The 18,888-nt window shown below is 53.7% G+C and overlaps 1 protein-coding gene across 1 annotated transcript in view; it reads right to left on the reverse strand.

Moving 5' to 3' along the window:
* Window positions 1-11,666, reverse strand: part of fndc3ba (fibronectin type III domain containing 3Ba) — a 448,154-nt gene extending 436,488 nt beyond the window's left edge. Inside the window, exon 1 of the mRNA XM_068042776.1 lies at window positions 11,518-11,666. The gene's annotated coding sequence lies outside the window, so the exon portion shown is untranslated. The remainder of the gene's footprint in view (window positions 1-11,517) is intronic.
* Window positions 11,667-18,888: the final 7,222 nt, after the last annotated feature.

Below are 18,888 nucleotides of genomic sequence, written 5' to 3' on the forward strand. Positions count from 1 at the left end.
TCTTTGTACATAGGGTTGTTGAAGCATGGAATGCTTTGCAAGTGGTTAAGGTAGAGATCATTGCATCTTTTCAGGGAAAACTGGATAAATATTTGAAGCAGAGGAAGATACAGGGCTATGGGGAGAGAGCGGGGCAGTGGGATTAGTTTGGGATTGATGCAGGGCTATGGGGAGAGATTGACGCAGTGGAATTATTTGGGATTGATACAGGGCTATGGGGAGAGACCGGGGCAGTGGGATTAGTTTGGGATTAATACAGGGCTATGGGGAGTCAGCGGGGCAGTGGGATTAGTTTGGGATTGATGCAGGGCTATGGGGAGAGATTGACGCAGTGGGATAATTTGGGATTGATACAGGGCTATGTGGAGTCAGCGGGGCAGTGGGATTAGTTTGGGATTGATACAGGGCTATGGGGAGAGACTGGGGCAGTGGATTAGTTTGGGATTGATGCAGGGCTATGGGGAGAGACTGGAGCAGTGGATTAGTTTGGGATTGATACAGGGCTATGGGAAGAGATTGACGCAGTGGGATTAGTTTGGGATTAATACAGGGCTATGGGGAGACAGCAGGGCAGTGGGATTAGTTTGGGATTAATATAGGACTATGGGGAGAGATTGACGCAGTGGGATTAGTTTGGGATTAATACAGGGCTATGGGGAGACAGCAGGGCAGTGGGATTAGTTTGGGATTAATATAGGACTATGGGGAGAGATTGACGCAGTGGGATGATTTGGGGTTAATGCAGGGCTATGGGGAGAGATTGACGCAGTGGGATTAGTTTAGGATTGATACAGGGCTATGGACAGAGATTGACGCAGTGGGATGATTTGGGGTTAATGCAGGGCTATGGGGAGAGATTGACGCAGTGGGATTAGTTTGGGATTGATACAGGGCTATGGGAAGAGAGCAGGGCAATGGTATTAGTTTGAGATTCCTCTAACAAACAGCCAACACTGACACTATGGGTCAAATAGCCTGCTCCCGTGTTGGAAACTTTTACAGCCAAGGGAGGTGGCGGTGTAGTGGTATTGTCACAAGACTAGTAACCTAGAAACCCAGGGTATTGCTCTGGGGACATGGGTTCAAATCCCACCACAGCAGAAAGTAGAATTTGAATTCAATTAATAAATCTGGAAAAAAAGATACCCCAATGATGGTCATGAAACCATTGTCGATTGTTGTAAAAACCCATCGGGTGTGCTAATGCCCTTTAGGGAAGGAAATCTGCTGTATTTATCTGGTCTGGCCTCTTAACCACCCTCTGAGATGGCCTAGCAAGCCACTCAGTTGTATCTAACTGCTATGAAGTCAATAAGGAATGAAACTGGACAGACCACCTGGCATCAACCTAGGCACCAGAAACAACCATGGCAAACAAAGCCCTGTCAACCATGCAGAGTCCTCCTTACTAACAAGTGGGGGCTTGTGTCAAAGGTGGGAGAGTTGTCCCACAGACTAGCCAAACAGCAGACTGACATAGTCACATTCACGGAATCATACCTTACAGACAATATCCCAGACACCACCATCAGCATCCCTGGGTATGTCCTGTTCCACTGGCAGGACAGACCTAGCAGAGGTGTTGGCACAGTGGTATACACTTGGGAGGGAGTTGCCCTGGGAGTCCTCAACATCAACTCCAGACCCCATGAAGTCTCATGGCATCAGGCCAAACATGGACAAGGAAACCTCCTGCTGATTACCACCTACTGCCCTCCCTCAGCTGATGAATCAGTACTCCTCCATGTTGAGAACCACTGAGGGTGGCAAGGGCGCAGAATGTCCATCACCAAGAGTGGCTCGGTAGCACCACAACTGACCGATCCGGCCAAGTCCGAAAGGACATAGCTGCCAGACTGGGCCTGGGGCAGGAAGTGAGGGAACCAACAAGAGGGAAAAACATTGTTGACCTTGGTCTCACCAATCTGCCTCCTGCAGATGCATCCGCCAATGACAGTACTGGCAGGAGTGACCACCACGCAGTCCTTGTGGAGACAAAGTCCCATCTTCACATTGAGGAGATTCTCCATCGTGTTGTGTGGCACTACCACTGTGCTAAGTGTGATAAATTTTGAACAGATCTAGCAATGCAAAACTGGGCATCCATGAGGCGCTGTGGGCCATCAGCAGAATTGTACTCAACTACAATCTGTAAACTCATGGCCCGGCATATCCCCCAATCTACCATTACCATCAAGCTAGCGGACCAACCCTGGTTCAATGAACAGTGCAGGAGGGTATGCCAGGAGCACCATCAGGCATACCGAAAAATGAGGTGTCAGCCTGATGAAGCTACAACCCACGTCTACTTGCATGCTAAACAATGTAAAGAGCACATGATAGACAGAGCTAAGCGATCCCATAACCAACGGATCAGATCTAAGCTCTGCAGTCCTGCCACATCCAGCCATGAATGGTGGTGGACAATTAAACAACTAATTGGAGGAGGTGGCTCCACAAATATCCCCATCCTCAATGATGGGGGAGCCCAGCACATCAGTGCAAAAGATAAGGCTGAAGCATTTGCAACAATCTTCAGCCAGAAGTGCCGAGTTGATGATCCATCTTGGCCTCCTCCTGAAGTCCCCAGCATCACAGATGCCAGTCTTACAAAGAACAAAGAACAGTACAGCACAGGAACAGGCCATTCGGCCCTCCAAGCCTGCGCCAATCTTGATGCCTGCCGAAAATAACACCTTCTGCACTTCCGGGGCCCATATCTCTCTATTCCCTTCATATTCATATATTTGTCAAGAATTTGTCTTCAGCCAATTCGAATCACTCCGTGTGATATCAAGAAACGACTGAAGGCACTGGATGCTGCAAAGGCTACAGGCCCTGACAACATTCTGGAAACTGTACTGAACACCTATGCTCCAGAGCTAGCCGCACCCCTAGCCAAGCTGTTCCAGTCCAGCTACAACACTGGCATCTACCCGGCAATGTGGAACATTGTCCAGGTACGTCCTAGACACAGGAGCCCTAGTAAAACAGATGTCAATGGGAATCAGGGGGAAAACTCTCCACTGGTTGGAGTCGTACCTAGCACAAAGGAAGATGGTTGTGATTGTTGGAGGTCAATCATCTCAGCTCCAGGCCATCACTGCAGGAGTTCCTCAGGGTAGTGTCCTAGGCTCAACCATCTTCAGCTGCTTCATCAATGACCTTCCTTCAATCATAAGGTCAGAAGTGGGGATGTTTGCTGATGATTGCACAATGTTCAGCACCATTTGTGACTCCTCAGATACTGAAGCAGTCCGTGTAGAAATGCAGCAAGACATTGGACAATATCCAGGCTTGGGCTGATAAGTGGCAAGTAATATTTGCACCACACAAGTGCCAGGCAATGACCATCTCCAACAAGAGAGAATCTAACCATCTCCCCTTGACATTCAATGGCATTACTATCGCTGAATCCCCCACTATCAACATCCTGGGGGTTACCATTGACTGGAAACTGAACTGGAGTAGCCATATAAATACCATGGCTACAACAGCAGGTCAGAGGCTAGGAATCATGTGGTAGTAACTCACCTCCTGACTCCCCAAAGCCTGTCCACCATCTACAAGGCACGAGTCAGGAGTGTGATGGAATACTCTCCACTTGCCTGGATGGGTGCAGCTCCAACAACACTCAAGAAGCTCAACACCATCCAGGACAAAGCAGCCCGCTTGATTGGCACCTCATCTACAAACATTCACTCCTTCCACTGCCAACACATAGTGGCAGCAGTGTGTACTGTTACGACCAGGTGAGAAGGGGTCCAGGGGTTCCCTTTCAGCCTTTGTCTGGTTTAACCACAACAGGGTTTAATTTTAGAAACACCATGTTTTTAGCTCCCCCTTCGTGAATCCTTGTTCACTGCTCCAATTGTAAGGCAAAGAAATCAAACCGATTTCCTTAGATTTAAACAAGAAAGGTAGAAGTTTATTAATGTTAAACTCTAATCCAATTAATGACTACGAATATGCAACGCAACCACACTAGCGTGCATACGCAATAAACACACACGCAGATAGAGACAGAAAAAGTAGAAAGAATAAAGGGGAAATGTTTGAGGCAACTTCTGGTAGTTACAGTCCTTTAAGTTCAATGTGGAGTCTTTGGTTGCCGGTAAGTCTTGCAATTCTTTGGGGCCCAGTTCACACTTCAACTTGTTCCGATGTAGGAGTCTTTGCTCTCTTGAGGTTTACGAGTTTTCCATGGGTCTGGTGGCTTGGGAGAAAGCGAGAGAGAGAGACTTGCTTGTTCCAGCCTCAGTTGCACACTGCCTTCTGTATTTCAAACTGTCCTGTGGCTAGTTCAAAAAACCTGGACCAGTCAGTTAGTCATGTGACCAGCTGGTTTAACCAGTCCTGGCTCTGCGAATTTTATCATCTTAGCAGGGCCTGGAATGCGCATCCTTACACCTTCAATGTCTGGTGATCAAATTCCATTTGGGCTAATTGGAGTAGGGAATAGCCCTTTGTCTCCACAAGCAGTGTCTCTTAGTATGCAAATGTCCTTCCAGCCCAGTGTCTGGTGATCTTCAAACAAGTCATTTCTTCACTCCAGCAACAGTTCAAAATAAAGGTTCATATGACAAAATTAATATGCCTCATCTTTGGCAGGTGGGGGTCTGCATCACAGTACCATCTACATGTTGCATTGCAGCAACGCACCAAGGCTTCTTAGACAGCACCTTCCAAACACACAACCTCTACCACCTGGAAGGACAAGGGCAGCAGATGCATGGGAACACCACCACCTGCAAGTTGTCCTCCAGGTCACACACACCATCCTGACTTGGAACTACATCGCCGTTCCTTCACTGTTGCTGGGTCAAAATCCTGGAACTCCCTTCCTGACAGCACTGTGGGTGTACCTACCCCACATGGACTGCAGCGGTTCAAGAAGGCAGCTCACCATCACCTTCTCAGGGGCAATTAGGGATGGGCAATAAATGCCAGTGATGCTCACATCCCATGAATGAATTAAAAAAATGTCCAAAACATAACAAATCAAAAACTGGGCAACAAATCACTGCTGCTATTTAAAATGAAGAATCCAGTCACAATATTTTTGAAAATGACAGCTTGGATTCGCGACCAAGCTACGGAATCACTACTGGAAATGAGGTTTGTAACATAATAAAAAAAACATATTAAAAGTTGCAACATTTACAAAGAAATGGTTAAAGTGGAATATCCTATTCCAGTTACTGGGTTAGAAATGACTCTAACAAAGGTGTTATTGAGGTCGGCTGTACCAAGCTTCAAACTCATGCAAGGTCTCCAGGTCCCTCACCTAAAGAGACCAAACTCAGCAGCTCTGACATGCCTGTCTGTGCACAATTTGTTACAACTGCCCACAAAACCAGCCATTCGCATGGCGTGCCAGGACTTGCTGTTTGTAAACTTCCAATCTGGTGCATCAAAGAAAAATAAGAAAAATAAGCGCCAGGGAAGCTGTTATTAGAAGCAGCTAAATTAAATTTGATTTGTGTGCATAAAACATCAAAAGAAGAACAAGGTGAAGCAGCAGTTTCAGCTTTCTCTGAGATTATTTTGAAAGCAAAACCCAGCGCATCTTCTAATGCGCTCTCTGATCCTCCTTAAATACATGCATAAGAAAGCCAAAGAAAGAAAGAGCTGATAAAATCTAAAAGTGGGAAATACTTTGGCAGAAATTATTCTACTTTATAATGTATTCGAAATGGTTGCAGAAACTGATGGTATTTTATTGGTTTACACACAGAACTCAAAGACAACCATTATTCATTAAAAAAACCAAGTTGCAAGGACTGTACTATCATGCAAGTTTGACAGGAGGTTCTGAGTAAAGGTAGAGATTTATTGGATTTATTTAAGTTGAACATTTTGGGGAATCCAAGGGCTATTGCAAAGAATGAAGATAAGATGCAGATTTGGTTTGTGAGTTTGATATTATTTATTGGCATTCGCTAGAAAATCTCAAGCCCTGAAACAGTCAAAATAGCAAAAATAGCTGCCCCCTGTATTACATCTATTTAAATCAACAACTATCGGGTCAGAAAAACATGATTAATATATTTTCTCCAGGGTAAAGCAAAAGACAGTCTTACTATATTCTTCCTGCAGTGATTCTTTAACTCATGTACACCCCATCTCTTGCAGGAATGCTTCCTCTGACACACATGCTGAACTATCAGCACTATTCCCAGTGTTAAACCTGGCTAAAGCCAATCTGCAGGACATTGTAGATTCCACCGCTTCTCATTCCAATCGGATAAAAATCAGGCAGGATCCAGAATGAGAGAAAATTCCACTCCACTAGGTTACCATCCAGAACAGTAGAGGTGGAAAATCATCCCCCATTATTTATAAGACTAAGCTAAGCTTTAGCGGAGGGGTCAATAACCAGGGGGCATAGATTTAAGGTAAGGGACAGGAGGTTTAGAGGGGATTTGAGGAAACAAAATTTCACCCAGAGGGTGGTTGGAATCTGGAACGCACTGCCTGAAGGGGTGGTAGAGGCAGGAACCCTCACAACATTTAAGAAGTATTTAGATGAGCACTTGAAACGCCATAGCATACAAGGCTACGGGCCAAGTGCTGGAAAATGGGATGAGAATAGTTAGGTGCTTGACGGCCGGCACAGACACATGGGCCGAAGGGCCTGTTTCTGTGCTGTATAACTCTATGACTCTAAGATTCTGTTGGACTGGGACTGAGAATTCAACAAACACTGCTTCCTAGAAACTGCAATGCCATTGCATTGATTATAAATTATAGATTCAAACAGCACAGAAGGAGACCATTTGGCCCAACATGCCTGTGCTGGCTCCTTGAAAGAGCTATTCAATTAATCCCACTCCCCTGCTCTTTAACATAGTCTTACAATTCTTTTTCCTTTTCAACTATTTATCCAATTCTCTTTTGAAAATTGCTATTGAATCTGCTTTCACTGCCCTTTCAGGTAACACATTTTCTTGTACCTCTGGGAGCCTGGCTTACAACTGCCCTCAATTCACAGACTGAAATTCTCTTGTTGTTGGGGGCAAGAAAATGGAATCATGCCGTACCTGCCCTGGGAGTGTTTGATGGGGACAGTGTAGAGGGAGCTTTACTTTGTATCTAACCTCCATGCTGTACCTGTCCTGGGAGTGTTTGATGGGGACAGTGTAGAGGGAGCTTTACTTTGTATCTAACCTCCATGCTGTACCTGTCCTGGGAGTGTTTGATGGGGACAGTGTAGAGGGAGCTTTACTTTGTATCTAACCTCCATGCTGTACCTGTCCTGGGAGTGTTTGATGGGGACAGTGTAGAGGGAGCTTTACTTTGTATCTAACCTCCATTTTTTTTTTTCTTTTTTTTTTCTTTTTTTCTTTTTTCCAGATAAATAAACAAAAAACTCAAATTAAAATGCCATTCTCAGCGTCGACAATGCACTCCAGTCCCTGCGGTGCCCACCGGTCGCGGAAGGCCTCAAGCGTACCGGCAGACACCGCATGCTCCTTTTCCAGGGACACCCGGGCGCGAACGTAACCGCGGAAGAGGGGCAGGCAATCGGGGAGGACGGACCCCCCGACGGCCCGCAACCTGGACCTGTGAATTGCCACCTTGGCCAGGCCCAGGAGCAGACCGACGAGGAGATCCTCCTCCCGGCCCAAGCCCCTCCGCACCGGGTGCCTCCATGCTGTACCTGTCCTGGGAGTGTTTGATGGGACAGTGTAGAGGGAGCTTTACTCTGTATCTAACCCCCGGTTTTTTTTTTTCTTTTTTGTCCTGGGAGTGTTTGATGGGGACAGTGCAGAGGGAGCTTTACTCTGTATATAACCCCCCGTGCTGTATCTGTCCTGGGAGTGTTTGATGGGGACAGTGTAGAGGGAACTTTACTCTGTATCTAACCCCCGTGCTGTACCTGTGCTGGGAGTGTTTGATGGGACAGTGTAGAGGTAGCTTTACGCTGTATCTAACCCCGTGCTGTACCAGCCCTGGGAGTGTTTGATGGGGACAGTGTAGAGGGAACTTTCTCTTTGGCCTCCTTGTCTCGAGAGACAATGGGTAAGCGCCTGGATGTGTGGAGCAGCACCTGGAGTGGCTATAAAGGCCAATTCTAGAGTGATAGACTTTTCCACAGGTGCTGCCGATAAAATTGGTTGACAGGGCTGTTACACAGTTGGCTCTCTCCTTGCGCTTGTCTTTTTTCCTGCCAACTGCTAAGTCTCTTCGAATCGCCACACTTTAGCCCCGCCTTTATGGTTGCCCGCCAGCTCTGGCGATCGCTGACAACTGACTCCCATGACTTGTGATCAATGTCACAGGACTTCATGTCGCATTTGCAGACGTCTTTAAAGCGGAGCCATGGACGACTGGTGGGTCTGGTACCAGTGTCGAGCTCACTGTACAATGTGTCCTTGGGGATCCTGCCATATTCCATGCGGCTCACATGGCCAAGCCATCTCAAGTGCCGCTGGCTCAGTAGGGTGAATATGCTGGGGATGTTGGCCGCCTCGAGGACTTCTGTGTTGGAGATACGGTCCTGCCACCTGATGCCAAGGATTCTCCAGAGGCAGAGAAGATGGAATGAATTGAGACGTCGCTCTTGGCTGATGTATGTTGTCCAGGCCTCGCTGCTGTCGTGCAAGGTACTGAGGACACAGGCTTGATACACTTGGACTTTTGTGTTCTGTGTCAGTGCACCATTTTCCCACACTCTCTTGGCCAGTCTGGACATAGCAGAGGATTAGACTGAGAGGGAACTTTACTCTGTATCTAACTCCATGCTGTACCTGTCCTGGGAGTGTTTGATGGGGACAGTGTAGAGGGAACTTTACTCTGTATCTAACTCCATACTATACCTTCCCTGGGAGTGTTTGATGGGGACAGTGTAGCACAAAGCTGAAGGAGTGCTGCACTGTCTGAGGTGCCATCTTTCGGATAAGGTGTTGAACCAAAGCCCTATCTGACCACTATTTTGAAGAGCAGTGGAATTCTCCCCAGCATCCCAATATTTATCCCTCAACCAACATCACTAAAACAGATTATCTGGTCATTACCACATTGTTGTTTATGGGATCTTACTGTGCGCAAATTGGCTGCGGTGTTTCCTACATTACAACAGTGACCACACTTCAAAAGGTCTTCATTGCCGGTAAAGTGCTTTGATGGCATGAAAGGCGCTACAGAAATGCAAGTCTTTACTTTCTTTGATCAGGATTTAGCGTCTCCTGCTGGGAGAACTATGCATGGAGCAGCTTAGGGCAGAAGTAGGTCGAACTGTGAAGCACTCTTCAGTCAAACAGCTCGTCCAGGGAACAAAGCGTGGCCATTGAGTTAAAGCTACGCAGCAAGCAGTCAACATTTTCATGACTGGAGATGGGGTGGGGATTAAAACAAAAGCTGGTCAAAAATAGAGGGTAACACTAGAATGGGAGGGCATGAAAATTCGTCTTGGCAAAAGGTGGGGGCGGGGACTGAAATTCCACCAGTCTCCAGTCGCAACACCCGTGGGAATCCTCTCGGAGGGGCCCCTGGAGATTTCCAGCACCATTGTGTCTGTCACCTGTGAGTTAATCACCTCTGGCTTTTTTGAATCAGTGCTGCACATTCCCCACCACCCACTCATTCTCAGATCAATCCAACCCCTCTGGATAAATCTCAAACATTGACATTTCATCTTCACTTCAATAATCCTGGCACTGGCTCAAGACACAAATATTTGTGAAAGTACTCGTTTATATATTCATAAAATTAAACGAGATGAGACCCTCCGTCTACAGTTTTCTCCCCTTGTCCAGGGAAAATCCCGTCACATTTTATCAATTTCCTTGTGATTTTTTGCATAAAACTTTTTTTTCAAGCATTTTGCCAGGTCGGGAAAGAATTTGGGAATGTGGAATGACTGAAATTGATCACAATGAACGATTTTGTCTGAAACTGACAGGCAAACTGCTCGTGTACTAGAAAGCCTATTTTTGGGGGGGGGGGGGGGGGGGGGGGGGGGAAGAGTTCATGATTAAGAAATACTTTTTGAAATACAGTGGTATAATCAGCGTGGAATAAAACAGATTGAAATACAGACACAAAGAACGAGCTAAACCACTGGAGTTGGGGAGGGGGAGGGGTAGAAAAACAGGTCCAGAAAATATTTTAAACGAACTTTAAAAACTTCACATAAATGCAGATCCCCTTTTTTCTCTCTTTTAAATTAAGGGGAGTTTATTTGTAGGCAATTTAAAGGAACGGGAATGCAAACATTATAAACCTCTGCCCGTGTCTCGCTTTCTCCAATATGCCCCATGGATCCAGATTTTTAAAAAAATAGCTCCCGGCTGTAGATTTTGGTTTAAGTGTCTGGGACTGGAAACGACACCTGATGCTGTCTGAATAAAGACTCAATCCCATTCTCTTCTCAGACCAGCTCTCTCCTACTGTCTACAATTGTAGTGCGACCCTTAATCGTCTTAAAACAATCTGTACCCCCAGGATTATAATTCCTCTCTCTCTCTCTCTCTGTGACCCATTCCTTTTTTTTTGAATAAACAGCATTGAAATTCAACATTTATATTTCATGATTTGTTTTTGTCTGTAGAGAGGAAAGGAATTTATGAGAGATAAAATGATTGACCACAGGGCTGAAATTTACACAGATCTCCCATTTTCTTCCCTTTTTCATCCCCTCTCTCCCCTCCTCCTCAGGAATTAGGAGGAGAGAGTCTGGCTGGAATGCGAGGGGTATGCTGGGAATGCAGTAACTGTGGAACACACACACACACACACACACACAGACAGCATTTTCCTTTGCAAAATATTTAAAAAGTTATTTTTAAAAAAAATAGCAAACAGCATCAATGGTCAAGAAACAGTGAAAAATATGTTCATTTAATTTGCCATTACGTGGCAAACAAATCTACAACCAGAATGTCCTTTTCTACTCAGAAGTTTGCCTGCCGAGTGATTTATAATTTTAGCAGACAAGGGGTAAAAGAAACTTTTTCGAAAAATAAAAATAACAGCGATGAGGGAGGGACAACAATTATGGAGAGAAAAACTCTTCAATTACCAGGAAATACTGCTTTGCAGTTACCAGGAGCTGCAAAGTTGGAATTCATTTTCAGTGGGAAAGCTGTTCGTATTTACGAAGGTATTTTTTTCTCCCTCAAACTATTTTGTAAGAGAAGAGGAAAATTGAATTTTAAAATATTTAAACAACTCCCCCCCCCCCAAAAAAATACACACATGATAAAACTCCCCTGTCTGTACAGAAGCAGCAGGGTCGGCTGCAAGAAAAGTTCTTTTTTTTTGGAAAAAAGTCGTGATCGAAACTTTACAAACTTTTTTGCTCTCCCCTCCTCCTGAGCTTTCTTGCTATGATTCAATCAGAACGGATCCCCACTTCTACTGCACACTCACACGCGAAACCAAAAAAAAAAATCCAAACTCAATTTACGACAAAAATGGGGATATAGTTGAAAAAGGATGTCAATTTCAGTCCCTCTCTCACTGCAACTGTTTCAGGGTTATCCAAAGGGATTTTCTTCTACAATCTCTTACCTTTAACTTGGATTCTGTGTGTGTGTGTGTGTTTCCCCCTTGTTCGCAGTGCCCTGTACTCCTTCGATTTCATTAAATGCCCTCAGTTACAGATCCCTTTGCTCAGACTGGGGAGGAGAATGGGACAGAACAGTTCTCGCCATGTTAGTATCGTCTGGATACACATTGCAGGAGTCAGTCACTGCCCACATCTACCGTATTCAGGCTAATAGACATTCAGGCATGAAGACAAACATTCCCAATCAAATCACTTCACCTCCCCAGTCACAAAATATACATTCAGTTCAGCTATTTCTATTCCTGAGGATCTAAAATAAACTTAGTAGTTCCCCACCACCCTGAGCTATAGAGAAAGATGAAAATGTTGAGAGTGAATTGACTGGTTCGAACTCTCCCGGCGGAGCCGTTCCCGGGACCGCGAACCCCGTGCTGAAGCCCGGCCTGCCGGAGCTCCCCATCGGGCAGGAACCGAGCAAGATTCTCAACAAATTGCTTTGCTTTTTCCCTCTCCGAAGTGGTTTCTTTGCAAGCGACAGGCTCAGAGGGACTGGAGCTTTCTCCTGCACCGACACAATTGGCCACTGGGTGATCCTCGACACTCAGGGCTGGCCGGCTATTTGACCCTGAGGGCCATCACAGCCGAGTTTCCATCCTGTCTTCAGCTGATGGGAGGAGGGAGGGTCACTGGAGCGGAGTCGCTATTTCGGCCGATTTACTCCTCCCTAAACCAGGGGTAGCATCCGTGTTGAGACAGTCAACCTGAACAGAGAACAGGGACTGGCGGGGTGAGGGACTGGTGCGTGAGGGAGGGGGGAGAGGGACGAGGGTGAGGGAGGGGGTGGGGGAGGGACGGAGGCGTGAGGGGAGAGGGGGAGAGGGACGGAGGCGTGAGGGAGTAGGGACTGGGGGTGAGGGAGGGGGGAGAGAGATTGGGTGGAGGGTGGGGAGAGAGATTGGGGGGAGAGAGATTGGGTGGAGAGAGGGGAGGGGAGGGAGGAAGAGAGGGGACGGTGGGTGAGAAAGAGAGAGGGGTGTAAGAGAGGAGAGAGGGGAGGGTGGGAGAGAGAGGGGAGGGGAGGGAGGGAGGCGGGAGAGAGAAGGGAGGGGGGAGAGAGAGAGAGGGGAGGGAGGGGGGAAGAGAGAGGGGAGGGGAGGGAGGGAGGCGGGAGAGAGAGAGGGGAGGGAGGGGAGAGAGAGAGAGGGGAGGGGGGGGGAGAGAGAGAGAGAGGGGAGGAGGGGGGCGAGAGAGAGGGGAGGGAGGGGGCGAGAGAGAGGGGAGGGAGGGGGAGAGAGAGAGGGAGGGGAGGGAGGGGGAGAAAGAGAGAGGAGGGGGGAGGGAGGGGGGAGAAAGAGAGAGGAGGGGGGAGGGAGGGGGGAGAGAGAGAGGGGGGGAGGGAGGGGGGAGAGAGAGAGGGGAGGGAGGGAGGGGGGGAGAGAGAGGGGGGGGAGGGAGGGGGGAGAGAGAGAGGGGAGGGAGGGAGGGGGAGAGAGAGAGGGGAGGGAGGGAGGGGGAGAGAGAGGGGAGGGAGGGAGGGGGAGAGAGAGGGAGGGATGAAGGGGGAGAGAGGGGAGGGAGGGAGGGGGAGAGAGGGGAGGGAGGGAGGGGGAGAGAGAGAGAGGGAGGGAGGGGGAGAGAGGGGAGGGAGGGAGGGGGAGAGAGAGAGAGAGAGGGGAGGGAGGGAGGGGGAGAGAGAGAGAGGGAGGGGGAGAGAGAGAGAGGGAGGGAGGGGGAGAGAAAGAGAGAGAGGGGAGGGGAGAGAAAGAGGGGAGGGGGAGAGAAAGAGGGGAGGGGAGGGGAGGGGGAGAGAAAGAGGAGAGGGGAGGGGGAGGAGAGATGGGAGGGGGGAGGAGAGTGGGGGAGGGGGAAGGGAGGGGGAGGAGAGAGGGGGAGGAGAGAGGGGGAGGGAGGAGAGGAGAGAGGGGGAGGGGGAGGAGAGAGGGAGAGAGGGAGAGGGGGAGGAGAGAGGGGGAGGGGAGGAGAGGAGAGGGGGGGAGGGGGAGGAGAGAGGGAGAGAGGGGGAGGGGGGAGGGGAGGAGAGAGGGGGAGAGGGAAGGGGGGAGGGAGAAGGGGGGGAGGAGAAGGGGGGAAGGGGAAGGGAGGAGAGAAGAGAGGGAGAGGAGAGAGGGGGAGGAGAGGAGAGAGAGGGAGGGGAGAGGGAGGGAGGGGTAGGGAGGGGGAGAGAGAGGGAGGGGGAGAGAGAAGGAGGGGGTTAGAGAGGGAGGGAGGGAGGTGTAGGGAGGTGTAGGGAGGGGGAGAGAGGGGGAGGGGGAGAGAGGGAGAGTGGGAAGCTGAGGGGGGGGGAGGGGGAGTGAGAGGGAGGGAGAGAGGGAGAGGTAGGGGGAGGGAGAGAGAGGGGAGGGAGGAGGGAGGGGAGGGGAGAGAAAGAGGGGAGGGGGAGAGAACGAGGGGATGGGGAGGGGAGGGGAGGGGGAGAGAAAGAGGGGAGGGGAGGGGGAGAGAAAGAGGAGAGGGGGAGGGGGAGGAGAGATGGGAGGGGGGAGGAGAGTGGGGAGGAGAGTGGGGGAGAGAAAGAGGGGAGGGGAGGGGGAGAGAAAGAAGGGAGGGGAGGTGGAGAGAAAGAGGAGAGGGGGAGGGGGAGGAGAGATGGGAGGGGGGAGGAGAGTGGGGAGGAGAGTGGGGGAGAGAAGGGGAGGGGGAGGAGAGAGGGGGAGGGGGAAGGGAGAGGGAGGAGGGGGGGATGGGAGGAGAGAGGGGGAGGGGGAGGAGAGAGAGAGAGGGGGAGGGGGAGGAGAGAGGGAGAGGGGGAGGGGGAGGAGAGAGGGAGAGGGGGAGGGGAGGAGAGGGAAGGGGAGAGGGATGGGGGAGAGGGAAGGGGGGAGGGAGAAGGGGAGGGGAGGGGAAGGGGAAGGGAGGAGAGAAGAGAGGGAGAGGAGAGAGGGGGAGGGGAGAGGGAGGGGGAGAGAGCGGGGGAGGGGAGAGGGAGGGGAGAGAGAGGGAGGGGTAGAGAGGGGGAGAGAGAGGGAGGGGGAGAGAGAGGGAGGGGTAGGGAGGTGTAGGGAGGGGGAGAGAGGGAGAGGGGGAGAGAGGGAGAGGGAGAGTTTGAAGCTGAGGGGGAGAGAGGGGGAGAGACGGGGAGGGGGGAGAGAGGGGGAGGGGGAGAGAGAGAGAGAGGGGGTAGGGGGAGGTAGGGAGAGGGGGAGGGGGAGAGAGAGAGAGGGGGAGGTAGGGGGAGGTAGGGGGAGGGGGAGAGGTGGGGATTGAGGGGGAGGGAGAGAGAGGGAGGGGGAGAGAGAGTGGGGGGGGAAGAGAGGGGGAGAGAGGGGGGGAGAGGAGGGGGAGAGGGGGGGAGAGAGGGGGAGAGGGAGGGGGAGAAGGGGGAGAGGGGGGGAGAGAGGGGGAGGGGTGGGGGAGAGGGAGAGGGAGAGAGAGGGAGAGAGGGGGGAGAGGGGGGAGAGAGAGGGAGGGGGAGAGAGGGAGAGAGAGAGGGAGGGCAAGGGGGAGGGGGAGAGAGAGAGGGAGGGGGAGGGGGAGAGAGAGGGAGGGGGAGGGAGGGAGAGGGAGGGGGAGAGAGAGGGAGGGAGGGGGAGAGAGGGGGGGGAGAGAGGGAGGGGGAGAGAGAGGGAGGGGGAGAGAGGGGGAGAGAGAGGCAGGGGGGAGAGAGGGGGAGGGGGAGAGAGAGAGAGGGGGGTAGGGGGAGGTAGGGAGAGGGGGAGGGGAAGAGAGGGGGAGAGGGAGGGGGAGAGAGGGGGGAGAGGGGGAGAGGGAGGGGGAGAAGGGGGAGAGGGGGGGAGAGAGGGGGAGGGGGTGGGGGAGAGGGAGAGAGAGGGAGAGAGGGAGAGAGGGGGAGAGAGAGGGAGGGGGAGAGAGAGGGAGAGAGGGGGAGAGAGAGGGAGGGGGAGAGAGAGGGGGAGAGAGGGAGAGAGAGAGGGAGGGCAAGGGGGAGGGGGAGAGAGAGGGAGGGGGGGAGAGGGAGGGAGAGGGAGGGGGAGGGAGGGAGAGGGAGGGGGAGAGAGAGGGAGGGAGGGGGAGAGAGGGGGGGGGAGAGAGAGGGAGGGGGAGAGAGAGGGAGGGGGAGAGAGGGGGGAGAGAGAGGCAGGGGGAGGAGGAGGGGGAGAGAGAGGGAGAGGGAGGGGGAGAGAGAGGGAGAGTGAGGGGGAGGGGAGGGAGAGGGGGAGAGAGGGAGGGGGAGAGAGGGGAGAGGGGGTGGAGAAAGGGGGAGAGAGGGGAGGGGAGAGAGGGGAAGGGAGAGGGGGGAAGGGGGGGGTAGAGAGGGGAGGGGGGGGAGAATGGGGGAGAGAGGAGAGGGGGAGGGGAGAGGGGAGAAGGGGGAGAGAGGGGAGGGGAGGGGGGAGAGGAAGTGAGGGGAAGGGGCGAGAGGGGGGAGAGAGAGGGGGGGAGAGAAGGGAGATGAGGGGGGAGAGAGGGAGTGGGGAGAGGGGGGGAGAGAGGGGAGTTGATGGGGGAGGGTGGGGGGTTTGATGGGGGTGGGGGGTGGGGAGGAGGGATGATGGGGGAGGGGGATGATGGGGGAGGGAGGGAGAGGAGATGATGGGGGAGGGTAAGGGTTTGATGGTGGTTGGGGGGAGGGAGGTGGGATGATGGGGGAGGGGAGATGATGGGGAGGGTGGGGTTTGATGGGGGTGGGGGGAGGGAGGAGGGATGATGGGGGAGGGAGGGGGGATGATGGGGGAGAGATGGGGGAGGGGGATGATGGGGGAGGGGGGAGAGATGGGGGGAGATGGGGGAGGGAGGGGGGATGATGGGGGAGGGTGGGGGGGTGATGGGGGTGGGAGGGAGGGGGGATGATGGGGGGAGAGATGGGGGGTGGGGTGGGAGGGGTGAGAGAGGGGACGGATGAGGAGAGAGGGGGGAGGGATGGGGGGAGAGTGGGGGAGGGTTGGGGGGTGGGATGGGGAGTGAGAGGGGGAGGGATGGAGAGAGTGAGGGGGAAGGGAGGGGGAGGGATGGAGGAAGGGAGAGGGGGAGAGAGGGGTAAGGGAGGTGGAGAAAGGGGGAGCGGGGGAATGGGAGGGGGAGGCGGAGGGGGGATCTGGAGACAGAGGGTCGATGGGGAGAGAGAGTGGTTGGGGGGAAGCGAGATGGGGAGAGAGGGAGGGAGGGGGTAGAGAGAGAGGGGGAGTGAGAGGGGAAGGGAGGGGGAGTGAGAGGGGAGAGGGAGGGGTGGGGAGAGAGGGGAAGGGAGGGGGAGGGGGAGAAGTGAGGGAGGAGAGATGGGGAGGGAGGAGAGATGGGGGGGAGGGAGGGTGGAGAGAGGGGGGTGGGAGGAGGGAGGGATAAAGGGGGAGAGAGGGAGAGCGAGGGTGATGGCGGGAGAAGGGTATGGAAGGAGGAGACAGAGGGCAGGGGGAAAGAGAGATAGGGAAGGGGGAGAGAGAGGGCAGGGGCAAGAGAGATGGTGGGGCAAGAGAGATGGGGAGGGGAGAGAGAGAGGGTGGAGGGAGGGGAGAGAGAGAAGGTGGAGGGAGGGGTGAGTGAGGGGGGAGGGGGAGGGAAAGGGGAGGGAGAAGGGGGAAAGAGGGAGGGATGGGGGAGAGAAAAGGGAGAGAGGATGAGGGATGGGGGAGGGGGAGAGAAGGGGGAGGCAGGGGGAGGCAGGGGGAGACAGGAGGGGGGAAAGGGGAGGGAGGGGGAGACAGGAGGGGGGAGGGAGGGAGAGGGGGAAGGGAGGGAGAAGGGAGGGAGAAATAGGGGGAGGGGAGAGTGGAGGGGAGGAGGGAGAAGAGGGGGGTGGGGAGAGTGGAGGGGAGTGAGAGAGAGCAGAGCAGGGGAGGGAGGGGAGAGAGGAGGCGAGAGAGGGTGGAAGGGAGGGGGAGAGGAGGGAAAGAGAGGGGAGATGGGGGAAGGAGGGGAGAGAGAGTGGAGGGAAGGGGGTGGGAGAGGGAGAGATAAAGAGGGGAGAGAGGGAGAGCGAGGGTGATGTGGGGGAGAGTGGTAGGGAAAGAGGAGACAGAGGGCAGGGGGAGAGAGAGATGGGGAAGGGGGAGAGGGAGGGCAGGAGGACAGAGAGAGATGGGGGAGGGGACAGAGGGGAGAGAGGGTAGGGGCAAGAGAGATGGGGAAGGGGAGAGAGAGAGTGTGGAGGGAGGGAGGGGGGAGTGGGAGAGGAGAGAGAGTGGGAGGGGGGAGAGGGGAGAGGGAGAGGGAGGGGGGAGAGAGAGAGGGTGGAGGGAGGGGGGAGAGAGAAGAGGAAAGGGAGGGGGAAGAGGAGGAGGGGGAGGGAGGGAGGGAGAAGAGGAGGGGGAGGGAGGGAGGGAGGGGGAAGAGGAGGGGGAGGGAATGGGAAGAGGAGGGGGAGGGGGAGGGAGGGGGAGAGAAGGGGAAAGGGAGGGGGAGAGAGGAGGAGGGGGGAGGGGAGAGAGGAGGAGGGGGGAGGGGAGAGAGGAGGAGGGAGGGGGAAGGGAGGGGAGAGAGGAGGGGGCAGAGAGGAGGGGAGGGGAGGGTGGGGGGAGACAGAAGGGGAGGTAGGGAGGAGGAGAGGGGAGGGTAGGGAAGGGAGACAGGAGGGGAGGTAGGGAGGGGAGAGAGGGGGGTGGGGAGGATGGGGTGGAGGGTAGAGGAGGGGAGAGTGGGGGGAGGGGGAGAGAGAGAGAGGAAGAAAAGGAGGGAGGGAGGGTTGAGAGAAGTGATGAGGGGGAACTAGGAGGGAGGGAGGGAGGGAGGGGGAGAGGAGGGAAGAGAGGGCAGAGGGTTGAGGGGGGAGAGAAGAGGGGGAGGGTAGGAAAGAGGAGGGGGGCGTGGGGAGGGGGAGAGATGAGGGGAGGTGGGAGAGGGAGGGAGGGATAGAGGAGGGGAGGGGGAGAGGGGAAGGGGGAGCAGAGGAGGGGGGAAAGGGGAGGGGAGGGGGAGGGAGGAGAGAGGAGGGAGGGGGTGAAAGGAGGAGGAGGGGAGGGAGGGGGAGAGGAGGAGAGGGAGCGATGTGGCTAGAGCGGGGAAAGCGGAGGGGAGAGAGGGGGGAGGGAGATAGAGGAGGGGGGAGAGAGGAGGGTTGAGAGGGGGGAGGAATATAGTGGAGGGGGAGAGAGGAGGGGAGGGATGAGAGGGGAGGGGTGGAGGAGGAGAGGAAGGGAGGGGTGAAGGGGAGAGACGAGCGGCGGATGAGGAGGAGGGAAGAGAGGAGGGGAAGGAGGAGGAGAGGGAGGGAGGGGGAGAGAGGAGGGGGAGAGAGGAGAGAGTAGGGGACGGGGGAGGGAGGAGAGAGTAGGGGACGGGGGAGGGAGGAGAGAGTAGGGGACGGGGGAGGGGAGAGAGGATGGGAGGGAGGGTGGAGAGGAGGGGAGGGAGGTGGAGAGGATGGGAGGGAGGGGGCGAGAGGAGGGGGGAGAGGTGGCGAGGTACATCATGGAGTTAGATACACTTTCCAATTCTTCACCCTCGTCTGCCCCTGGACT

This window comes from Heterodontus francisci, chromosome 11 (genome assembly GCF_036365525.1).
Source record: "Heterodontus francisci isolate sHetFra1 chromosome 11, sHetFra1.hap1, whole genome shotgun sequence".
Taxonomy (NCBI): domain Eukaryota; kingdom Metazoa; phylum Chordata; class Chondrichthyes; order Heterodontiformes; family Heterodontidae; genus Heterodontus; species Heterodontus francisci.